The sequence below is a fragment of the Canis lupus genome, chromosome 34 (assembly GCF_048164855.1).
Source record: "Canis lupus baileyi chromosome 34, mCanLup2.hap1, whole genome shotgun sequence".
Taxonomy (NCBI): domain Eukaryota; kingdom Metazoa; phylum Chordata; class Mammalia; order Carnivora; family Canidae; genus Canis; species Canis lupus.
Genome location: NC_132871.1, coordinates 7,684,918 through 7,710,410, shown reverse-complemented (window position 1 = coordinate 7,710,410; position 25,493 = coordinate 7,684,918). Strand labels below are relative to the sequence as shown.

Genomic DNA, 25,493 nt, shown 5'->3' with positions numbered 1-25,493 from the left:
TGCTCTTTAGAAAGGACAAAATACCCTTCCTTTTACCATAATTTTTCCCTTGTCTATATCTAATTGAAGAGCTTTCTATCAGGAAACTTGAAAAATGGATAATTACTGCTCTGGGGCCTCTCGTCAACTATGAACTTGGGAATTGGAGTTTCTGGCCTTGCTTAATGAAAAGTGTCTGAATTAAATTTTCTTCATCTCACAAGTATCATTTTTTTTTTCTTTTGGTAAAAAAGTTTCCCAGAGAATCTCTTTTAATAGCCACTGGCAAAGCCCGTAATTCTACTACTGAAACAATGAGATCTATTTTCCAGATCATCAATCTTCATTCTCCAGACAGATACAATTGTTTGAAGAGTTGCAATTACATTATCCCTTGGTGCTTCTTCAGCCTCCACATTTGACTGATTCCACAGTTAAACAATTAAAAGGCCAACGGAATTGAGGATTAATTTTTATCTCTAATAATAAAAAGTTCATTGCATTGAATTTCTTGGTATCAGCATCATCACCCTCCTAATTAAAAGTGCAACAGTTATATAATCTTGCAAAAGGAGAAATGGAAGTCAATATGCATTCATGGACTATATAATTTGAGTGTAGTAACTGCTGTCATCTTGACTGTATGGACAACACCATTTTATGCTACCTAGAAATGAATCAATGTAAAGTGCTAGGCTTCGCCTGTAGAGCTAACACCTCATTTAATCCTCTGATGTTAAACACTACATGTTTTCTGGACAGCAAACAACTATAGTTAGTCAGAAATAGGTCCAGCAGATTCCAAACCAAATGCAGATAACCAGGGTGAACCACACACACCATCAGCATGTAGGTATGTTCTACAACAGCTGGCATCAAAGGCCAGCAGAAGGCTGTGTCTGCTGCCTTCTAAGAGCCCGAAAGGAGTCAAGGCCAGCTCTTCTTCACATTCCCTACATGACTGCTCCCTTCATCTCATCATGTTACCATCAGTTCTGTTCATGTGGGGGTTCCTCTCAATGGCTCTAGGAAGACAGGCCCTTCCCTGCCCAGGTGCCAAGGTTTGGATTCCACAGGCCTCCCCTGGAACCTAGGAGTCTGAATTTTTCACAAACAGCCACAGTGTCAGTGAGGTGTAGTCTTGGAGCCACTTTTACTTTTTTAAAGTTTTTATTTAAATGCCAGATAGTTAACATACAGTGAAATATTAGTTTCGGGTGTACAACACTTCCATACGACATCCAGTCCTCGTCACCCCTTAATCCCCACCACCAACTTCACTCATCCCCCCACCCACTTCTCCTCTGGTGACCATCAGTTTGTTTTCTACAGTTAAGAGTCTGTTTCTTGGATTGCCTCTTTTTTCCCCCTTTGCTTACATGTTCTGTTTCATAAATTCAACATATGAGTGAAAGCACATGGTATTTGTCTTTTTCTGGCTTATTTCACTTAGCGGAATACTCTTTAGTTCCATCCACATCATTGCAAATGGCAAGATTTCTCTCTTTTGATGGCTAATATTCCATTATATATATATATAATATATAATATACATACATATACACACACACACACACATCTTCTATATCCATTCATCGGTCAATGGACACTTGGGCTGCTTCCATAATTTGTAGATAATGCTGCTATAAACATCAGGGTGCATGTATCCCTTTGAATTAGTATCTTTGTATCCTTGGGTAAATACCTAATAGTGAAATGGCTGGACTGTAGGTTTTTGTTTTTTTTTTTTTTTTTTTTTATACTTTTTAAGGAATCTCCATGTTGTTTTCCACAGTGACTGCACCAGTTTGCACTGGGAGCCATTTTTTCAAGGAAAAAAAAAAAACTCTCTGTGAGCTTTTGGAGTACTCTGTGGTTTGTGTATTCTGAGTGCTTGGCACAGTGCATCAGATGAGATACAAATTAAGAAAAATGACACCAAAAGCCTAGAAAAGGCAGGATTCAAATTAGAAACCGGCTTGGGGAAAGGAAGGCTCAGAATTTGGTCCTACTGAGGGCTCTTTTATACACTTGTGTTTCTGAGTTTCAAGTTCTTCAGGGTAAAAGTTCAGCAGTAGAAGCAGGAGGTAAAGAATGTGAATGTTAGGAGGGTAGAGAGGACAATATTTTAAGTGTATGATTTAGGAAAACTTTCCCTGATCCCACAGGGTCAGTCCTCTCAACTTGTCCTCCCCCAAATTTGGAAAGAAAAACAGTCCATGAAGTCATGGTAGAAATCACCCAACAAATATAATATTTAAACATTAAAAATTATCTTAACCTGCTAAAAGTGAGCAGTTTTCATCTAACAAAATTGAAATTTTGTTTAAAAAATATACATCTTAGGAAATTACCTGAAGTCCATGCAACAGTTCATCTGTGGGCTTCTGAGAATTATTTCACTTATTGTTTTTGTCAATTCTCTCATGAGGTAACGGACTAGTCAAGCCAAAATTTGTATTGTTTTATCAAAACATAATCATATTTTATTCATTTTGTAATGTATAGGCTAATTTCAGTGTCAGGACTTGTCTTCCATAAAACTATAACATGAAAACACTAATTCAAAAAGGTATTTACACCACTATGTTCATTGCAGCATTATCTGCAAGAGCCAAGTTATGAAAGCAGCCAAAATGCCCATCAGTAGATAAGTGAATAAAGAAAATGTGGTGTGTGGTGTATATATTATATATATATATATAGAGAGAGAGAGAGAGAGAGCGCGCACACAATCATCACGATGAGCACTGAATAATGCATAGAATTGTTGAATCATTATAATGTACAGCTGAAACTGAAAGTATACTTCTCTCACTTCCCACTCCAATATTATTGGCATGTTGAGAACTATCAAGAATTCCCATGAGTGCTTGAAGTAAGTCCTGCACTAAATGGGAGCCAATTATGAAGGGAATGACCCAAACTATAGAGAGATTCCTCTGAGGAATTATAACTATTAATGGATTATGCTTTTTTTTTTTTTTAAGTAGGCTCCATGCCCAGCATGGGGGCCCAATGCTGAGCTTGAACTCACAACCCTGAGATCAAGACCTGAGCTGAAAACAGGAGTCTGGCACTTAACCGACTGAGCCACCCAGGCACCCCTTACTGGATTACTCTTAAAAGGAATGGGCTAACAAGTAAACATCAACTTGAGGGACCTGCCTATTATAATCTGTTCCTTGGCTTCTGTTTCACAGGGTCAGTTGCTGTTTGCTATTCTCTTGACTCATCTCATGAACCCCAAATTACTCTATTTCAGAATGATTGCCATGGACTATGTTGCTCCACCCCAGCATCCGCCAACTGACCTGCACTGCTTCAAGCCATACGTCAGCAGGTCCTGTCGTGTTGATTCTTTCTCAACCCTTAGAAATACCCACCTCTGCTCATATAGAGTTACTAGAAATTGCAAAATAAGCTACTATATTAATAATACCACTATGTTCCTAGTATGTATTATCATAAAACAAGCATCAAGGGAGAATAGGTCAGTGATTAAGATAACACATCTGGAGTCCAGTAGGCCTGGTTCACGTTGTGATTCTGATGAGTACTAGCTGTATGACCAACATGGTACCTACATCTCTCTGACTCCCATCCATTCAACACTCCCATCCTAACAACACTACTATCTCCCTGGGTCTATGTAGAGATTAAAAACGCTGCCTGCATGATAGTGGGCAAGAGGACCGGTGAAAGTATTTGTTCAAACTGCTGGGAGCTATTATACTAACACTATTACTGTTAATGAAAAGGGTACATGCTTTAGAGTCATAATTAGTTCAAATCATGGCTCTGCATTTCCATTTCTTCATTTGTAAAGTAAGGTTGACACCAACCAGGTTACAGATTTGGTTTGAAGTTTAGAGATGAATATATTTAAGTCCTTGGTAAAATGCCTGGCACAGGGCAGGCACGCAGTGCAAGGCAGCCATTGTAATAACTACAGATAGAAATGACTTTGGTCATGAGGCTGTAATCCACATGCCGTACTGTCAAGTTGTTTTAAGTTTAAATGTCTTTTGATACCTTTTGGTGCTGTGGTTCTTACTCCATCATGATCCTCGTGCTGGCGAGGAAACCCTATCCAAGCAGAAATGCACCCAGCCTTTCTCATCGTCTATCTACTGAGAACGGTCTCGTCTCTACCAACTCAGTTTCTTTCCCTTCTCTGCCTCAGAGAAAGGTTCTGCCGCCAGGCATGTTGTCTGGGACTTCCATGGTCTAGAAAGGAAAGAAAGGGGCAAGAGGAGGAAGAAGGGAGACAAGTGGGTTAGAGGTGGGGGAGGGGGAGGGGAGGGCTTGAGAGAAAAGTTGCTGGAGGAGCTGAGGGAGGATGAGGAAACTCATGGAGGCAAGGGAAAGGGTATTTCCTGAATACTGTTTTATATACCCTCTCCCGAATATTCAAGGAAAGTAAGTAAAAACAAAACAAAAAGAAAGAGGAAGAAAAAACACCCTTCTTGTTGCTGGACTGTGTTCTCTGAGTGCCAGAGCTCTGAGGCTGTACCAAATGAGTCGTGGTTTCTCCTGGGTAATAAATACTACGCACTTGGCTGCTCCTGGAGGCAGAATGCCACAGGATATCAGACACTGTGAAGACAGGGCTACTTGATTTCCTAGGAAGGTAGCCATCGGAGGGAAATGCCTGTAGAACTGTTAACTCTGGAGCATCTGGAGGAAGACTGCCAATGGCAGGACAAGGAAGAGAGGCTTCCCAAGTGAAATCAGAGAACCAAGGATTCAGGTGACCAGGGAGATCTACCCTGGAGAATGTGTCCCTCATAGACCTGGAGATGGATTTGGAAAGCACCAGGAGCTCCATAAAAATGGGGCCCAGCACTGACAACATCACTTAAATGCAAGAAGTAGGGCTAACTAGCAGCCCTCCATGCGGAGCAGAGAGGGACATCTGCCAGAGAGGGAACTTGGGAGACAAAAGGAAAGGAATGTGGAAAACAGGGTGCAAGAGAAGGGAAAGTAGCCTTGTTGGGCTATGCAACCATGGCAGGAAGGCACTACACAATGGGTATTTTCCATCTGCCCTTCCAGAGTCAATATTCCCCATTCTCCACCCTGCTCTGTGCCCTGGGAGACTGACCTTTGTGGACTAGATCAGTGGCTCCCTTGTCCTCTGGCTTCTGGTTGAGTTCAGTTAATGTTGGCCACCAGCAAGAGACTAGACTGCAAGAAGAGAGGGAAGGCAGGCATTTGTTTACTTCTTCGTTTTTACCCTAGACTTTGATTTTACATCTTCCTGGTGGCAACGCACTGGCCATACCTTTCCCAGGAAATAGCAGCTCCTTGCCTGCTGGTCGTCCCTCTTCTGTACCTGCCCCTGTCTCTGGCTCCTGGCAACAGCTCCCTTTCCTTGCTGCTTCAGGGTCAAGGGACAGTAATTGATTCCAGCTGTTGCTAGTTCCTGGTCCTTCTCTCTCTCTCCCATTTGTTCTCTTAACCCTGCCCACACCTTTGAAAATATTCCCTTCATTAAACCCTCAATGCCTACTTGAATGTACCATCTGCTGCCTGCCCAGACACCAACAGACAGACCCAAGTACAATGATGACTGCATAAGGAGAAAATGCAGAGGTAATGTATCACCCTCCTGACGGAGGCAGAGGACGAGAGGAACTATGAGACTAGAACTGAATCACCAGACTAATGACTTTGGTTAGAGGATGTTTATGAACTTCACGTAAGTCCAAAGCTTGATTCATGGTAATATGATCTACTTGTAATTATTTTCAATGATGATTCTATCGGTAAAATAAGGCAATATATTCTGTAAGTTTCTGTTATTCTTGAGATCAGATAATTTGCAATGATGCACAATGGAAAAGAGATCTAGTTTCAATTCCTATTTTTGGCACTTATTGTGTCAAGTTATTCCATCTTTGTATGCCTCAATTTTTTCATCTGAAAAATGGGGGTCATAATACCTTCTTCACAGGATTCTCATGAGATTAAATGGATTCCCACCAGGTGCATGCTTGCTCACAGTAAATCCTTAACAAATGACAGTTGTACTTGTTATTCTTGTGCTTCATCATATCCTTTTCTACCCCAAGTATCAGTTTAAGAAATCCAACAAGATTGTGGCGGTGTCAAGGGTGCTTAAATAGGAGTGAACCCAATCAGTTCCCTCAGCGCTGATTTAGATCAAGATGAAGATAACTGATAAACTCCACCTGCACCCACCTTGCTGGCAGGGAAGCTATGGCCAGGTTCCAGCAATCAGCTTCCCTGTCATATTTCCCTTTGGTGAAAAATGAGCTCTGAAGTGTTTATTTTTTCAGAAATATATTTGAAACCACATCAATGTGTGCTACATGCCACATTTAAATCCTCAAGTTATTAATCAGTTAAAATCCTCAGAATTGCTCTTGGAAATTCTAGTAAACTAGTGATACAGAACTTTCAAACCCTAGTGACTCAAAAATTCATTTTCAAAGTCTTAGGCTTCCTTTGTACCTTATTTTCCCTAGTGAACTTTCTTGAGAAGTTTGCTCAAGATCTGTTCTGCTGAAAAAATAAAATATCAGACACAGAATATCTTTATTAACAAATACCTCTTAGTTCCGTTCTTTTGTATGTTAAACATTATACATGCCACAATATTTTTAACCTTCACTTACCTTTCTTCACACATACCATAAATATATCCTGAGCGCTATTCCCAGACCTAGATTCTGGGGAATCTCCAGATAATAAAAAATGCAAAAATGTACACCCTGATGGATGTTACATTCTATATACAAGGTTAATGTATTTTCATCTGTCCTATAGCTCTACGTACCAAAAAGTACCGAATTTTCAACCAGTCTAGTTGGACCAGATAGAATATAGGCTGTCCAGTTAAATTTGAATTTCAGATCAACAATAAATATTTCTTTTTAGTATGTCTTTAGTGCCTCCCCTCCATGCTCACTGGAGTTGCCTCTTTGCCCCTTCTGTTCACAGAAGTACCTGCCTCCTCCTAAGAGAGATCTTTTCTTTCACCTTCTGATTCCTGTACCCTGCGGGACCCACTGCAAGCCTGAACCACACAGTCCTCGCTACTCAGTGTGGTTCCTGCACCAGCAGCAATCCATTCCCTGTGAGCTTGTTAGAAAATGCAGTGTTCTGTAGTGTTGGACTCTGAGAATACTGAACCAGAACTTGCCTTTTTAAGTTTGAGATTCACTGACGTAAGACACCGCTAGTCAGGCACAATTTTTCAATATTTTCCAGGAGAGCTGCACTATTCGGTCTATATTAATTAGACTATCCTAAAAGCAACAGTTTTTAATCTTGTTTCTGCTAAGGTACGCCCACAGGATGACACATGCTGCCATAAGGAAGAGGGGCTCACCTCTGTAGTGATTCTCATCCCACCTACCCTGCATATTCCTTTTGTAAATCACTCCTTAGCATCAGCAAGGATGCTGAATGACTGTATTAAGAAGGAGGAAAAGTACCCCCTCCATTTCTTGCTTTCAATAACACTGTTCCCTAAGTATATGAGCAATAGGGAAATATGAATTATGACTTCCCATCCGTACTGGTTGTCTGATAGACCAAATAAATTGACTCATTCTGAAAATGGAATGAAAATACAATGATGAATTATTTCTGATACAGAGATGCTTATTGAATAATTTAAAAGCACTTTACGATTTCAAAGTTTTCAGAGCTTGATAACTAATAAAAACAATCCAGAGTTCCACTAGCTAAGTTTTTTTATGTTTGTGTTCTGCTTCACAGAGCTGTTCTTGAAATTGACAGGCATGTAACAACATTCAAAATACTTTTTATGAAATAATCACAGGTACAAAAAAGATTGACAGAACCAACAAAACGATAACTGCCTGTCTTGGTAAATAGATATTTGGTTGTTACACCTCTTTCAGCCCCAAGGGACAAAGCCAAACAAATATGAAGAAACCAGTTTTTGTCTGACTATAATATTAATCCTTGGATAATAAGATACCAAAAGGCAGAAAAAGAATTCTACATACTGAATTCTCAAATAACCCAAGTTTGTGGAGTCAAAAACAGAAATATATTCTTTTTACTTATTAAGATCAATGTCCCAAAAAGCATCTAATGGCCCAAATATATATGAAGAGTAAAAATATCAACACAATGATAGGTGGACTCATTTTATTCATATATAGAAGCTAACGTATCTTACTATACTATATTCGAGTATTAAAACTCAAAGAAATGTCCAATTGTTAAGAGAGATAAATGAGAAAATATTTCTTAAAGATCTAAATTCAGTATTATTATTATCAAATTCTATATAGGAGTTTACAACACATCATTATCAACTCATAACTAAGCTGAGTGGATAACCAACTCATACCCATGCAGATTTTTTTAATCAGTTCTAAAGTTTACTGCTGTACTTTATTTAAAAGGAATTATACAATTAGAATAATTAAATTTGTATCCTTAGAATGAGTAAAGAGATAACAAGTCTGTTGCCAGACTAGAGAGAATTTGAAATAGCCCTCAGTTTAGCTGCATTAATGTTTTTTTTAACCCTAGATTTACATCGCTGACATTACTATGCAAATATCAGTGATTAATTTCAGCAATTTTAAAATTCACTTGTGAAATATGTATTTAAATTCTTAAGAGAAAATACAAAAGTGTCCATGAATTGATATTTCAAAGTTAATAGAGCATGTTGGCATAGAGCCACACTGTTTTAAAAGCAGGAATTGAATAAAATATTCTAAGAATGGAAAAGGAATTGGACTTCAGGGCTTTAAAGTCCAGCAGTTGTAGACTTTTGAAAGAAGACATCTGTGAGCTTTGGCCTATCTTCTTAACCTTTGACTCATTCTTTTTTTTTTTTTTTTTTTTTTAATTGTTTTCTTTAAATCTCCTTTGGGCTATATGACTCTTGCTTTTTATACGGAGTTAATTATCATGAGTCAGAGAGATTTAATCCATTTCATTTACTTCATCTCTAACTAGAGTGACCATCTTATGTATCATCTAACATTTTTGAGTGAAAGGTAAGATTAATAATACCAGGTTACATCATATGAAAAGCTAACATAAACTATATCAAAGACCTAAATGTAAGAGCTAACACTAAATAACTATTAAAAGAAAACATAGGGATAAATTCTCATGATCTAGGATTTGACAAAGGTTTCTTAGATATGACCAAAAGCATCAGCAAAAAAAGAAAAAAATAAATTGGACTTCATCAGTTTTCTTTATTGTGCTTCAAAAGATAGCACTACAGAAGTGAAAAGATAACCTATAGAATGAGAGAATATATTTTAAAAGCACATATCTGGGCAGCCCAGGTGGCTCAGCAGTTTAGCACTGCCTTCAGCCCAGGGCCTGTTCCGGGATCGAGTCCCAAATCGGGCTCCCTGCATGGAGCCTGCTTCTCCCTCTGCCTGTGTCTGTCTCTCTCTCCCTGTGTCTCTCATGAATAAATAAATAAAATCTTTAAAAAAAATAAAATAAAATAAAAAGCACATATCTGATAAGGGACCTGTGCCTAGAATATATAAAGAACTCTTACAACTCAATAATAAAGAAGACAAGAATGTCAAATTAAAAATGGGCAAAAGATTTGAATAGATATTTCTCCAAGGAAAATATACAAATAGTCACTAAACACATGAAAAAAATGTTGACATCATTACTCATCAGAGAAATGCAAATCCAAACCACAAGATACAACTGCACACCCACTAGAAGGACCAGAATAAAAAAACCAAATAACATTAACTCTTGGCAAGGATATGGAGAAAACTGGGAAAACTCTGATGCATTGCCATCTCTCATTTCATCTGGGTATCTGACCAACTCACTTTCCAGAGGACTGTTGAGAAAGTTTAATCAATTAATTCTATACTTATACTGACCCTGTTTGAAAACACAAGTCAAAAAATATGTCCTAATGGAGTGGTTAGGAAAAAATTCAGACAGGAAGAAAAAATGTTGACTCACTGGGAGATATTCTCATATACAGGGCCCTCTTCACTACTTTTCAATAAGCTTTGAACCATCTAACAGGTAGACTGAGCATATCCTTAGGGTGTCCACTAAGCCAGGGCCCTCTTTCCAAATAAGTTCAGCTACAATGAACTTTTAAAGAAGTTTACATTTAAAAAACTATACAGAGAAGCTGTTTTCTTCTTCATATACGTCTTGTACATATACCTGAAATCCAATGGAACTCATATACTTTTTTTAAAAGTTAAGTATAAATTTTATTTTGAATTGTAATATTATCAGTGCTGGGACCATCTAGAGGTCCTATTCTAACCCTGTGAAGAAGGAAATGTAGACAGAAATAGTCAAAGAACCATGTTCAAGCTTAACATTGGCACAGACAGGAGGGTCACAGCAGAGACCATGAGAACCAAGGATGAAAGCAGCGTTCCCATCCCCCACTGTTCCAGTTGGTGTAAGAAGTAAGAACCTGGTACTTGCAAATGACCCTCACGGTGGGGTGTCCCCAATTAACTGAGATTAAAGGTCCCATCACCTTGGGGTCAGATTTAGTTTTGTTTATGAAAATAAACATACGAAAAAAAAAAGAAAGAAAATAAACATACGAGCTGTGTTTCTGCACAACTGATTTTGTGGGGGTAAAATTCATGCACACCTTACTACCTGTGTCCATTTAGCCAATGACTGAGAGCTGAGCCTTTAGGCTTTTTACAGTCCAATTGGAGATTAGAATGTAAAATCTCTACCAGTGCTATGGTTTTAAGATGATTCTAATCATAAGAATTTATGTGCTCTTTTCCTTTTTCAGTAAATTGAAACAATATTTGTAAATGTTTGAATTGTACGGCTGAACTCTGTAAGAAATGAAATCATTAAGAACTTGCTAACCAGATAACCATTTATATATATGAAGACAGTTTTCAGTATTTTAAGAAGGAAACATAGCTTGCTATTAGGCTAGACAGCTTTCAATAAATCATGGCTAGGGCAATAGGTATGGTAAAAAATTAAAGTATTTATGTCACAAAGGTTTTTAGCTGGTTCTAAAATAACCATCATATATACTGAAGATTCTTGAAGACAATTATTATTTATCCAACTTTGACATCTCACAAAAGCATTCCAGTATCTGAGAGGACAGGATAACTTTGAGTATCACATAAATTCCAGAATCATTTATTCAAATCAAATATCCATTTTTACATCAAGGGCAACTACTTCTTCATAAAAGAACAGTGTAATATATTACCTAGAAATGAATGTTACATATTTATAACTGTGGCTGGTAAATCCCAGTCATACTATTATTATGCCATTAAACTGGAAATATATAGAGTTGAAAGAGGAGTGATCATAATAAAAGCACTTTATTCTGCACGTAATACCTGAAATTCAATCTAATACAACTTCCAAATACCAGAAGTTTAATGTTTATGGTCTTTATTGAATAATCTTCTCTTTCTTTGACTAAAGTCAATAAAAAGTCATCTCTAAACTTTTCAGCGAAGCTAGAAACCATTATATTAAACTACAAGGTCATCAAGATAGGAATAAAATCAAGAGATCATCCTTCTGATTCTTGCTAGTTGATGCTTTAGTGCTTTTCTTCTCAATCCCAACACTAGGTTATTAAATATTTTAGTGAATTAAGTTTGACCAATGTTTTTTGTTAATGCACTTTTTATTTGTATATTCATATTTGATTTAGAGTTATTTCAAGAAAACAATATCAAGTAATGTTATAAGTATACCAGAAAGCCCTTCAGGTCTAGAGGAGGCAATTTAAAATAAAATTTTTATTGTGGGGACCCCTGGGTGGCTCAGCGGTTAAGCATCTGCCTTCGGCTCAGCATGTGATCCCAGGGTCCTAGGATCGAGTCCCGCATCGGGCTCCCTATGGGGAGCCTGCATCTCCCTCTGCCTGTGTCTCTGCCTCTCTCTCTCTGTGTCTCTCATGAATAAATAAATAAAATCTTCTTTAAAAAAATAAATAAAATTTTTATTGTGATAAAATGCATAAATTTACCATTTTAACCATTTTAAAACGTACAATTCAGTGGTATTAAATACATTCACATTATTGTGCAGCTGTCATTACCATCCATCTCCAGAACTTTCTCATCTTCCCAAATTGAAGTTCAGTACTTATCAAGCTCTTCTTCCCCTCTGCCTCAATCGAGGAAACAATTTTAAATAATATGTTTATCAAAAACATATGTTTTTAAGTTGGAATTATATACTCGTAAGCAGAAACCCTCAGTCTACCAAAAAAAAAAAAAAAAGGAAACCCTCAGTTTGCACTTTAGAAACAATGACTGTGCATTAATGATACATGCCATTGTAGACCTACTTGTTGATATTACAGAACGGTCATATATTTTGGAATTAGGCTATGCAATTATTTTAAAACATCAATAGCAATACTGTAAATATTATAGAATAATAAGTTCAAACATGATTTAATAATTCCTGCTTTTAATAAATGATTCAGAGTACACATGGGGGACATGGATATCAAATAGTATGTTGCTGCATTTGTAGAGTCAGATGACAACCCTGATTTATTTAAACAGAGAAGTATTTTGTGTCATTTTCCTAAGGATGGCTATGGACTTTGAAGGATTCACCTATATTTTGATATATCATATCCTCTGTGGGCAGGAGATGCCATATATTTGTAAGTAGATGAATATATATAATATGGCATGTAAATAGGGAAACTATAATTAGCATTAATATTAATTTAAAAAATAAATGAAGAAGAAAGAGTTGCTTTTATATGTCACTAAGAAAATAAACCAGATCTTGCAAAAACAGAGTTATTACCATTTTTAGGCAAACAGACTCGCAAAAAATACCTGATTCAGATGACCTGACCTGGTTGGAAGGAAACCTACGTATGTCTGTCATAAACGATTCTTCCGTTTGCACTCACTCCTCATGTTCTGCAGCCCAGCACTCCAAAAATGTAGTCTTGTAGGATGGACAAATCTCTGCTGACTGCATCCTCCCAGGCCACATTTGTTGCACCCCATCCACGTTCCATTGCTGGCACGCCAGGGAACCCTTTCCACCAAAACTTCCCGATGCCTGAGTTTACCATGTTCATTCACCCTCGCCTTTTCACCCTTACTCTCAAATTCAAACCACCACACCGATAGGCCATGAACTCTTGGGCTCCCTGCCCTCAACAAATTTTGTTCTTTTCCAATGGGAGCTCTTGATTCTTAGATAAGATACCAATGCCTACAAAATCTGGACAACCTCAGTGATGATGGTAGATACCAGATGATGATAGCAAAGGAAGCCCGTCAGTTTTCGTGGGATGCCGAATGCGGTTTGAAGACTGTGGGACTGGGCAAGCAGAAACAACAAGGCGTAACTTTCATGGTGACCATGAATGTGCTTCTTGGTATCATCTGACGCCACACATCATGTTCTCACCTCATTTTTCAGAACAAACTAAAAATGATGGTAATTCTGGCTATCTTCTTAACTAATATGGTTATTAATATTAATAGATCTTATGGCTCATACACTATGAAAATCTTTCATGCAGTTCAGAAATCTTCCCCACCTGGCTTCCGGCAGGAATATTACTCACCCACTGACATAAATAAAACAGTACACCAAGAATAGCCAGAGTAAGGATTCCTTTGGAATTATTTTCTTTCTTCACCTTAATACGTCTCTTTTTAATATGCAATATATATGTAGACTCAAGAGTTCTATTGTATACTGACCTAGCAATCGTTGAGAGTATATAACACGCTAGGAACTGTCCTAAGAGTTTTACACTAAACTGTTCCTTTAAACCTCCCAGCAGTCCTATCAGATGTCAGCAATTATCCCCATTTAATACAGTGTGCAGAGAAAGTGAGAGAGAGGTCAAGAAACTTAGCCAAGGTCACCTAGACTTTACCCCAGTGCACTAGAGGCAGCCAGATCATACTCTTAATCCCTAGTTTTAAATGTCACTGTTGTTTTTCCACATGTAACTCATTTTAATTTTCCAGTTTTACCTGTTTATAAACAGATTTAAAGGACATAAATAGCAGTGTATATGGTCTGGCTGAAAATCCTGGTATCTGGGCAGCTTGGGTGGCTCAGGGGTTTAGCGTCTGCCTTCAGCCTGGGGCCTGATCCTGGAGACCTGGGATCGACTCCCACGTCGGGCTCCCTGCATGGAGCCTGCTTCTCCCTCAGCCTGTGTCTCTCCCTTTCATAAATAAATAAATAAAATCTTTCTTTAAAAAAAAAATCCTGGTATCTGAAGGTCATGCCTGAGATTCCTGCCATCTCAGGGCATTGGCCTCTGCTGGCTTCCTTGGATATTTCAATTCAGCAACTGATATCTCAACAAGTTTTTTTGCATACATTTTGATAAGCAGTTCACTGCGGAACTTCATAAAGGGGTCACTTACACAGTTAGTAGTCAGAGTGCTGCCTGAATGGGAATTCCCTGAGAAAAACAAGGTAAGCATGCTACCACATCTAGAAAATGCTTACGCCTTTTGCTCTTCCACATGTCATTATAATTGTATCCCATGGAAAGGAGCAGATACTGCTCCAAATAAAAACTGAATCTTTCGGGGCACCTGGGAGGCTCAGCTGGTTAAGCTAAGCATTCAACTCTTGATTTTGGCTCAGGTCACAACCTCAGGTTCGTGAGATCCAGCCCTGTGTCAGCCTCCAAGCTCAGCGGGGACTCTGCTTGAGATTGTCTCTCCATTTCCCTCTGCCCCTCCCACCACCCCCACCCCCAAATAAATGAATAAGTCTTAAAAAAAAAATCACCGAATATCTCATTGTCAGCCTTCCAGAGACGAATTCTTAATTCATAAATGGGAGGAAAAGGGAGCAAATTACAGTTGTGTCTAACAGTGCTCAAAGAGGACAATCTGCTGCTCCAAGAGACTTTTTACATTTTCATTAATATAAATTTCCTATATTAAAATAATTCTTATTAATTTCAAAATAGAGACTTTTTACATTTTCATTAAAATAAATTTCCTATATTAAAATAATTCTTATTAATTTCAAAATATATCATATTCAAAATATTTTAAAATTCATGCTAGTGCAACTCTATTAATATTGTTCGATATTTTAAGATATAACTCTACATAACTATTTTGAATAATTTAATCAAATAGAAAATAATTAAGTTATTATAAGTACTTTATTGTTCATTTATAGCTATTACTGTGTTCACTAGAAAACCGGTGAGCCAAAGGCAGGCTTGCGTTATTTATTAATTCATTTAGAGTCATCTGGACTTATTTACTGAAGAGTGATCCAGGTGTTAAGCAAATGCACTTGGAAAACACAGGGAAATTTTATTACTCCAGCACTATGGTCCAAGAAATTTTACGACAGATATTAAAACTGGGTTTGGGTATTGTACGTGATGTGCTTATTAAATGAGACTGATTCCTGTAAGACACACACCCACGGATGAGTCTCCATAATGTATAGTAACACCATGTAAACAAACCCAAAAATGTTCAAATACAGAGAATTCTCCCTAGGACAATTCCAATTAAATATAGCTGGGATGGGTTAAGTGTGAGTCTGAAATTAGGCCAATAGGGCAAAACTAAGTAATTGCTGGGTAAATAGAATTTTTATTGTTTCTGTGTTTTGAGAGATTAGGACCCTCGGTGTTACCCGTCATTCTGCTCTTTCTCTCACATCCCATATCTAGTCCACGAGGAAATCGCCTTCAAAAGAAAGCCGCAATTCGTCTACTGCTACTCCCACTACCGCCACTCCAGTCCAAAGAATAGCTCCTTGTCTGAATTATTGCAGCAGCCACCCAACTGTTGACCTGGAGCCTCTTTTCAACATAGTAGCCAGGAAGATTCTGTTGAAACCCTTTCTCCCAGTGGCTTTCCTTTGCAATTAGGGCAAATACCAAAATTCTGATGATGTCACAGGCCTCTGGTTTGCTGTCCCCATGCTGACCTTACCTGTTTTCCCTCTAGTGTTCCCTGGCACAGGAACACTGGGTTCCTTGCTCCTTCTCAAACACGTTCAGCATGTTCCAGCCTTGGGGGCTTGCACTGGCTTTTTCCTCAGCCTAGAATTGCTCCTCCCCAGATACTGTGTGACTAACAACCCCCTTTCTTAAAGACACAGCCTCTCCCTCTCATCCTGATTAAAATATCAACCCCAGCAACATACAGACCCTTCAAAACCCCCTTCTCCACTTCATCTTTATTCTCTTCTTAGCACTTACAACTCCCTAATATAGTATACATGTCCTTATTTACCTTATTTATTCCGTGTCTCCTCACTAGAATGTAAGATCTAAGAGGTCTCATTCACTATTTCCCAGCATCTATGACAGTAGCTGGCACATAGTAGGTATTCGATTAGCTTTTGTGAAATGAAATGAATAGATGAATGAATGTATTCAAGATCAACGGAAAACATGAATGGACACAGAAAAGAGAAAAATCATTAAAACACTCACAGGGAGTGAGAACTAAGTAAGAAAATACACAAGCATGTGTGCAGCCATTCAGTCTTTGGCACACACAAATGTTAACTGCCTACGTGTAACTCTTCACAGTCCCTCAAAGGGTTTCTAGTACCGCTGGGAAAATGAACAGGTCAACACACATGGATGATGCTATGATGGAGGCATTTGGGGGTTTCCAGGTGAGGCTCCTGACCAGAGTGGCAGGGCCAGGGCTATACTGAGAAATCAGAAATGGAGAGGAAACAGGCCTAAACCAGACTGCAGATGACCTCTTTTGTCAAGCTAAGCAGCTAGATTTAATCCTGAAGGCTATAAACTAGAGGGCCACTGAAGAACTTTAATCACAAAATTATGACATGATCAGATTTTTGTTTTATGAAAGTCATTCATACAAAGGATGTTCATTATATTGTTATATATAGTAGCAAATAAACATGAACTCTATCCAACAATACAGCGATTGGATAATAAATCAGAGTAAATCCATAGAACAGAATGATAAGGATTAAAAAATGATTTCGAGGGATCCCTGGGTGGCGTAGCGGTTTGGCGCCTGCCTTTGGCCCAGGGCGCGATCCTGGAGACCCGGGATCAAATCCCACATCAGGCTCCTGGTGCATGGAGCCTGCTTCTCCCTCTGCCTGTGTCTCTGCCTCTCTCTCTCTCTCTCTCTCTCTGTGACTATCATAAATAAATAAAAAAAAATTAAAAAAAAATGATTTCGAGGGGCACCTGGGTGGCTCAGTGGTTGAGCATCTGCCTTTGGCTCAGGTCTTGATCCTGGGGTCCTGGGATTGAGTCCTGAATCAGATTCCCCACAGGGAGCCTGCTTCTCCCTCTGCCCATGTCTCTGTCTCTGTGTCTCTCATCAATCAATAAGTAAATCTTTAAAAATAAATTAAAACTAAAAAAATAAAAGTAAATTAAAAATGATTTAGATAAGAATTCATTGATAGAAAAAGTTCCATGACACAGTGTTAGAAAATACTTTAAGAGAGCACATAAAATATGGTCCCACAAAATTTTCAGTATCTCTGTGTAGAGAAAGTCCATGAAGACATATAGAAAAATGTTAACAGTAGGAATCTCTAAGAGGGCTGTTGGATTTGAGATAATTTTACATTCCTCATTATGCCTTCTGTATCATCTGAATTAATGTTACAGAGAGCATATATGGCTTGTATAATAAGAAAAAAATTGTCAAAAAAAAAATTGTCTTTTTTTTTTTTTTTTTTTTTTTCATTTTGGAGGGTATAAAAGGAAACAACTCTGTGGGCCTAGACTGGAGGGCAGAGCCCACTAGACTGGATGTCCGGCAGCAAATCCAGGGGGGACATGAAGAAGGAACGGGGAGAAATACAGGAGGTAAAATGGAATGACAGAGGTTTCTGGCTTAAGCAGCCATGTGGGAGAGTCACTCAGTAATGCAGAGTCACTGACTCGTGAGTGAGCAGATGCCAGGGCCCAAGGGCACTCGGAGGAAGCCTGAAATTTCTTATCCACCAGGGCCTGTAGTCAATTTGTAACATTTGGAATACTTGGCATTAGCTAATACCGTGGCCTGACTGCTCACCTGACTGGAATTTCCACGTGGTGCCATCATTCCTGGCACTGTCAAATGGAGCTTCAGAGGAGCATCTTGTTGCTCTCTGTCCACCAGGTGATTATCAGGGACAGTCATTTTTTTAAAAAAGACTTGTGGCCACAGAACCCTTGCTCAGCCTTCCAAAGGTAAGCACCTCTTGTCATCTATTCCTCCCTTTACCCCCGTTCCTGTACTACTCTATTCCCTTTCTCTGACCTAGATCCACAGATTTTATTTACCTCATTCGAAAATCATTCTATTGTTCTATTTTTCACTACAGAATTCTCATTCCATTGTGGGGGGGAAAAAAGAAAAAAAAAGAGAGAAAGAATACAACTCTTACCATCCTCCATCTCTGACCTAAAAGCTTCCTCTACCTCTTGTCCCCGAATGTCTCCTTTAAAGACATCACTCCCTGGGAACCCTCTCAATGATCACTGCTCATTTTCTTGGGGTTAAGAGTAGGTAGCTGTCCTTGCTCCTAAATTCCAATTTCAGGCCATTACTTCCCTTTTTTTTTTTTTTTTTGAAAACTCACATGAACAGGCCATATATCCTTTTATCCTTGTTTCTGACCCCCAAAGCCTTACCAAACATTTGTTTGTTTCCAGGACTTTGGTGTTAGCTCACCATCTTTTGCTCACTCCCAAACCTGTCATCATCCTATGTGATTTCAATATCCATTTGGGGAACCCATTTGATACTCTCAGGTCCTTTGGTTGACAAACTTTAGAGACCCAACTTTGCCTCACCTGCCTACTCCCCCCAGGATCGCCCTGGACTTGGCAACCTCTGGAAGCTGTGTCACTCTCCCTTCTCTAACCTTGTCTTCCCATCTTCTCTTCCATTTGATGTTATGTCTATTCTTTGACGTCAATGAGAGAAACAGAGTAGAACATACTAGGGTTTAGCAAAGTTTGCCTATAAAGGGCCAAATAGTATAAAATATACATAAAAATAGGCAACAAATTCAAGATAGTGGTTGCTTCTGGAGGGAGATCTCCAAAGGGCTTCAGCTGTAATGTTGTACGTCTTGCATGTATGAAGCAATATGGCAAATGTTAAGATACAACAAAGTTGTGCGGTGGTACACGGCGCAGCGGGGTGTTATGCTATTCTGTATTATTTTAAGCATATTAAAATATTTCATGAAAAATATGCTAAGGGTACTAGGAGATACACATAATATACGACATAGTGAATGCTCATGTTTTTTAAGGTTCACCCTCATGGCCCTTTTTTCACTATGTATCCTCTCCCAAGGAGATTCTCACCCAGGGATTATTCATGATATATGTGATAATGACTCAAGTTTCTATCTCCAGATTTCTTCTCTGAGAGCTCCTGATCCATGAATCTCACTGCTAAGTGACTTCTCCGCGTCAAAGTTTCAAAACCACTTCAGCTTCAAACTGCCAAAACAGAACTCATAGAATTCAAATGAGAAGGATGGAAGGGCCAGAGGATGCAGAGAGAAGGTGAGGGGCTCAAATAAAAATAATAACAATTATAATTAATATTTATTGAGCATATGTGTCAACTTGCATTAATTACCTCAGTAACATCATCTCTATTAATTCCATGACAACTTCATAAAGTAAGAATTATGGTTATTCCCATTTTACATCTGAAGAAACTGAGGCAAGGAGCTTTTATATAACTTACTCAAGGATATCCAGTAAGTAAACAGTGGATTGAGGATTTGAACCTAGAAGTCTATGGGCAGCCTGGGTGGCTCAGTGGTTTAGCGCTGCCTTCAGCCCAGCACCTGATCCTGGGGACCCGGGATCGAGTCCCACGTCAGGCTCCCTCCATGGAGCCTGCTTCTCCCTCTGCCTGCGTCTCTGCCTCTCTCCCTCTGTGTCTCTCATGAATAAATAAATAAAATCTTTTAAAAAATGAACCCAGAAGTCTGCTTTATTTTCAGATATTATGCAATAATATCTTTTTAACAAAGGAGGTAGCTTAGGTAGAGATTTAGGGCAAGTATTGCAGTATATAAGGAAAAGCTGTGGGGGTCAAAATCCATGGCTCTAAAAGGAATAAGGTAATAGCCAGTAGTATCACCCCTATAAAGACTGATGTATAGAACAACATCTCTGGTCCCCACAAACCTTAAACTTCTTGTTTTTAGAAAAGAGAGCTCTGTGAATGTAGAAATGGTTTAATGATGACAGTTTTCTTCATAGCCAACATCTGTCACAACTTTCCTGCTTATACCTACTGTCCCAAGCCATGCACACCCAAGTCCTCACTTGTCATTGCTGACATAATTAACACATGCACACATTCAAACCATGAAGACAAATTACTTTATGCCAAATCCCCACACTTCTTCTACACTAAGTGACTCCCTCCACTGGACTGGCCATGTACCCCACCGTAGTCAGTAACTTCCAAATTCATATCTGACTTCTAAGCACTGATAATTCTGGAGACCCTACTCCACCTCTGACTTCCAGGTGTTTACTCTTCTTTAGTCTAATTTTTTCAATCTAAAATGTCATACACAGAGTAAACAACTACAAACCTATAGATTTCTTCACAATCATAAGACTTAGAAGAGTGTTTGCATGAGGACTGTAGGTGGCTGCAGGCAGAGGGATTTACTGAGAAAGCACTGGGATTTTTTGAGTTAAGAATAAACACTAAGGTATTCCCTGAGCCTAAAACTTTCTAAAATGACTCAGTTCAGAGTCTATTACAGTTACATACAAAAGCTAGAACACACGAACAAAAGTATCTTCCCACGGTGTGCTAAAATACGAAACCGAAGATGATTTATATAAAATCCCCTTTTAGTTTATGATGGGTAAATAATGAGCTAATTGCTATTAACTTTTGCTTTTATTCTTGTTTTCACTAAAAGTGTTGAAGTGAGGGGCACCTGGCTGGCTCAGTGATAAAAGCATGTGACTCTTCATTTCAGGGTGGTAAGTTCGAGCCCCACGTTGGTTGTAGAGACTACTAAAAAAATAAACTTGATAAAAAAAGGATTTTAAAAAGTTGGAGTTGCATGCACATTTAAATAATTTATGTCTGTATTTTGTCTGCTTTTCAAAATGATTGAACTCTATGGCCCATAATAACTATATGATACAATGCAAGGCATGATAAAAAAAACACCTCAAAATTTTTGCCTAACACCCCATCAATCCTAATGTACATATTAGGATATGTATCCTACTAGGATATCCAAAATATCCTAGGCTATTTTGCTAAATTCAGTGGGTGTGTTTATGAATTTGTTTGCCCTCTGTTTTTTCATTTGAAGATCTCAGCCACTATTTTCTTTCACCTTTACTGAGTTAACCTAAAAAATTCTACCAATGTCCTAGTGACAGCACACCAAGAAAGAAGTTTGAGGTGAGAGAATATACTTTCTGAAACCATAATTTTGGCTTGAAAAATGGTTTTAATTATTGAGTAGGTCATACATTTCCATTCTTGAAATCTCAGTTATGAAAAAATTTGTCTTCAATAAACCACATATGCTTGTAAAACTACGTATAATCCTTGATCTTTTTTTCCGTTTTATCAAAGTTCTATTACAGGGTAATCTAGAGAGTCTCCATATTTCCTTAAGAAAACACATCAAGAGGAGCATTAAAAAAAAGCTCTTGGGTTAGATTGTTCACTACATCAAATATTGACTACACATCATGTATCTAATTTACTTAAAAATTGTATTCCAAACTGTATATTCCAAAGATGTCTTTTACCTCCTCTTCCACATGTGTTTCTAGAAGTTTACATTCCCTCATTGAAAGGTAAAGTTTATTTCCTACTTTTTGCTTCTGGGAGAGTTTGTGACTTGCTCTTAACCAACAAAATGTGGTGGAAGTAACAGTGAATATCGTTCCACCGTTAGGTCATGTAGTGGAGACAGAAGCTGAAATGCTTTTACATGGCCCTTGAGCAACCTGTAAACAGTGAGATTCCCCTAAGGCCGCCATGCAGTCAGGTGTCCAAACTAGCCCTCGTGGAGAGACCACATAGAGAACCCTTGAGGCTATAATGACAGACACAGAGTGATGCCCAGCCAGTCTCCAGTCGTTCGACCTCCAGCTACTGCCTAACTGCAACCACACAAGAGCCCATGAGTCCAAACTCCCTAAGCTTTTCCTGAATTGCTGACTCATAGAAACCCTGAGATACAATTACATGACTACTGCACATTGAACACCTAAGTTTGAGGGTGATTTGCTAGGCGGCAAGAGTAATGGGACAAACTATGTAAGTTTTAGGGTCTCAAAATTAATATTAAAAAAAAGACTAAAAGTAGAAACATTCATATAAAGTGAGAAAAAACTATTTCCAAGGGGCCTATTTCCTCAAAGCAAGAAAGTTTCCATTTACAGCTTCTATGAAGTGAATGGAGTTAAAGGAATCATTTCAAGGTTTAAACTTCAGATGATATAATCATCAATTTTCTTTAGATTTTCCTTAAATATGATCCTTTGCCTAAGGACGTGATTTCTATATGGTTCTGCTGAGACAGATAAATAGATATACGGCGGGGGGGAGGGGGCAAGGAGCAAGACAGAGAGACAGAATGGATAAGGAATTGGCATAACTGACAGAGATTTGAAAGAAATTGTATCTACTGTGATATGAAAAGGTCGTCTGCTTCAACTTTTGCCAAACTATTTCTTACCTCTCATTATGCTTACAAAAATAATTATGAGGGTGAGGAAAGGGGAGAGCATGGGACATTGGATATCTGTAGTGTATTTTAAGTCTTTATCATTTCCAATCACACCCACTGTGGTGAAGTGTTGCAGCTATGGTTGGGAGCAGATCCAAGTTTTGTGGAGACAGAAGCTTATACAAAGTTGGAGATTCTCTTAAAGAAAAGGAATCTAAAATTGCAAATGTAAAATTAATTGTGAAAATAAATATTTACTTAGACCAGAAAAGAAATAACAGCAACAACAAAAAACACCAAATTTTAAAAATCTGACAAATGCTAACAATACCACAATATCCAGGACAAATATATTTGCTTTGATTAACTGCCTGACACATAGCTTCATACTTTTTAACTACATTTTTTGGTTGTATTTTATAGATGAAGAAGTCTTCATACGGCAACAATTATATTTTCTACAGATTAAAAAAGATGCCTTCCTCTAGCATAATTGGTTGGAACTAGTTTTTTGGGTTTTTTTGTTTGTTTGTTTTTTACTACTAATGGTTTATAAGGGTTGTATATGCTTAAAGTCATATATGCTGCATTACTGAATATATATACACACGTGTGTATAATATATACACATTTATAGTAAGAACCAAATCCTTCACTTAAAATTTTGCAATTCAGATGACTAAAAGACTTTTCTACTAACCAGCTTCTGGCTTTGTACATATAAAAATTTCTCTCTCTTCTACTTTGCATACGGTTTGTTGCTATAAGATATCATCATATTGTAATATTGATCCACAGAGTGACTTGGCCTGGTGGACAATATATTTCTAGAAGTCACTGCTATACCAGGATAGCTAATGATGATTTAGTAATACAAGGGAGTGATTAAAAACCATGTAAAGAAATAACCCTAAACTGAAACTAAAGAATCCCCACCTCAACTTCTCCTTACGGAGATTTGAAACATGCCATGGCAACTCCACTGTCCCGTGTCACACAGAAAAATATGGTGGAGGGGAAGCTGGAGCTGAAGAAGACCATGTTCTTAACTGAACATGATTAAAATATCCACAAAATCTATGATCCTGTGAACACACTGAAAGGCTGCCCCAGATTTCTGGACATAAAGGCACGGAAGCCAAGGTTTCACTGGGCTCCTAGTAAATCTACCTTACTCATGACTATACATTTTACCAACGCCATTGGACAGTTTTCAGGTCTCTCAGGGGAGTTCCCCATTCTAGGTCAAGTCCTTGGGTCTGTCATCAATGCCTATCTATCACCACAGAGAGGGCAATCTTGGTCCAGATTGGCTACTCAGATTAACCCATTCTCAGTCTGTATCAGTTTATATAATCCAGAAAAGGCTAATGAGAATTTCCTAGGGTTGATATAAGGCTGTTAAAGGAGGGAAATCGTCTTTTTATGGGGGATACTAAACAGAGAAAGAACCTGGGTCTGCTGATGACTGACTTTTTCCTATATGGAAAGACTTTGTTTGAGAATAAAGCCAGCATTTAAAAGCACTGCTGTGACATGGAAGATGACATTATTTGAACCTCTAGAGCCAGTTGTGCACCCTCTCTAACTCCTCCCTGTTGTTACGACAATAAATTCCCTTCTTTCTTCAACTAAGTCAAATTCCTAGAGTTTACAACCCAAATAGCCTTGAGTAATAATACTACACCCTTTCCTTTGCTACATTATTTTGCTCCAATAATTATGTAGCAATTACAGAAAATGTAAATTTTAATAATAAGTAAATAAATAAATACCTCCATTGTTTAGAGAATTTCTCAGATATGGCAACACAACCAACATGAAATATTGTGCACACGGGAGACTGAGAAAAGTTCAACACACAAAAACCTGTAATTCTGTTAAACTCTGTGTTAATAAGTTTTAACTAAGACAAAACAAAGGATAACATATACTAAAGTATATCTGGCAGACTTAACATACAGATCTTTTTAACTCCAAGGCATTTTTATAGGGTATTTGTATTAACTAATCCCCCCAAAATGATATGAAAATGTAATAATTTTTTTAAAGATTTTATTTATTTATTCATGAGAGACACACACACACACAGAAAGAGAGAGAGAGAGAGAGAGAGGCAGACACAGGCAGAGGGAGAAGCAGGCTCCATGCAGGGAGCCCGATGTGGGACTCGATCCTGGGTCTCTAGGATCACGCCCTGGGCCAAAGGCAGGCGCTAAACCACTGAGCCACCCAGGAATCCCGAAAATGTAATATTTTAAAAATGTGTGATAGCAGACAAAAGATCAAAGAGAAATAATTGGAAGCCCCCAAATATAATCAATCCTATGAGATGGTATTTAAGATTGACCAAAAAGCCAAAGATTACTTGAACAATGGTGTTTTACGTAAGAAAAAAAAGAAACCAAACTCATACCCAAAGTGAAACTAAATTCCATATGCGTTAAAGCCTCAAATGTAAAAAATAATAAGGCTAGAACACTATATAGGTGAATATTTACATGGCCATGGAGTGGTGAAATGTCATAACAGAGAATTCAATACATCGAAAAAGATTTATATGTCTTTAGGAAATTAAAAATACCAAAATATAAATTTTAAATAAAAATGCAAAGATAAAATATAAAATAAAGATACAAACAAGGTGGAAAATCATAGTTTAAATGACAGAATAAAGGTAATACATAAAGGACTCTTGTAAGTCAATAAGGATAAAAAAAAAAGTAAGCCCTCTAGTAGAACTGTAGAGAAAGGGGATGCGTTCCCCAACACTCCAGTACTAAAAAAGACAGCTGATATGTTTTAAGATGATGACA

General features: G+C 38.1%; 1 protein-coding gene across 10 annotated transcripts in view; it reads right to left on the bottom strand.

Moving 5' to 3' along the window:
- Positions 1-25,493, bottom strand: part of ZNF385B (zinc finger protein 385B) — a 387,675-nt gene that overhangs the window by 232,135 nt on the left and 130,047 nt on the right. The window contains exon 1 of one of the 10 annotated variants that reach the window (XM_072811292.1): positions 5,087-5,169. The exons of the other annotated variants lie outside the window; for them this stretch is intronic. The gene's annotated coding sequence lies outside the window, so the exon portion shown is untranslated. Of the gene's footprint in view, positions 1-5,086; positions 5,170-25,493 lie in introns of those variants that run through there. 10 annotated transcript variants of the gene reach the window in all.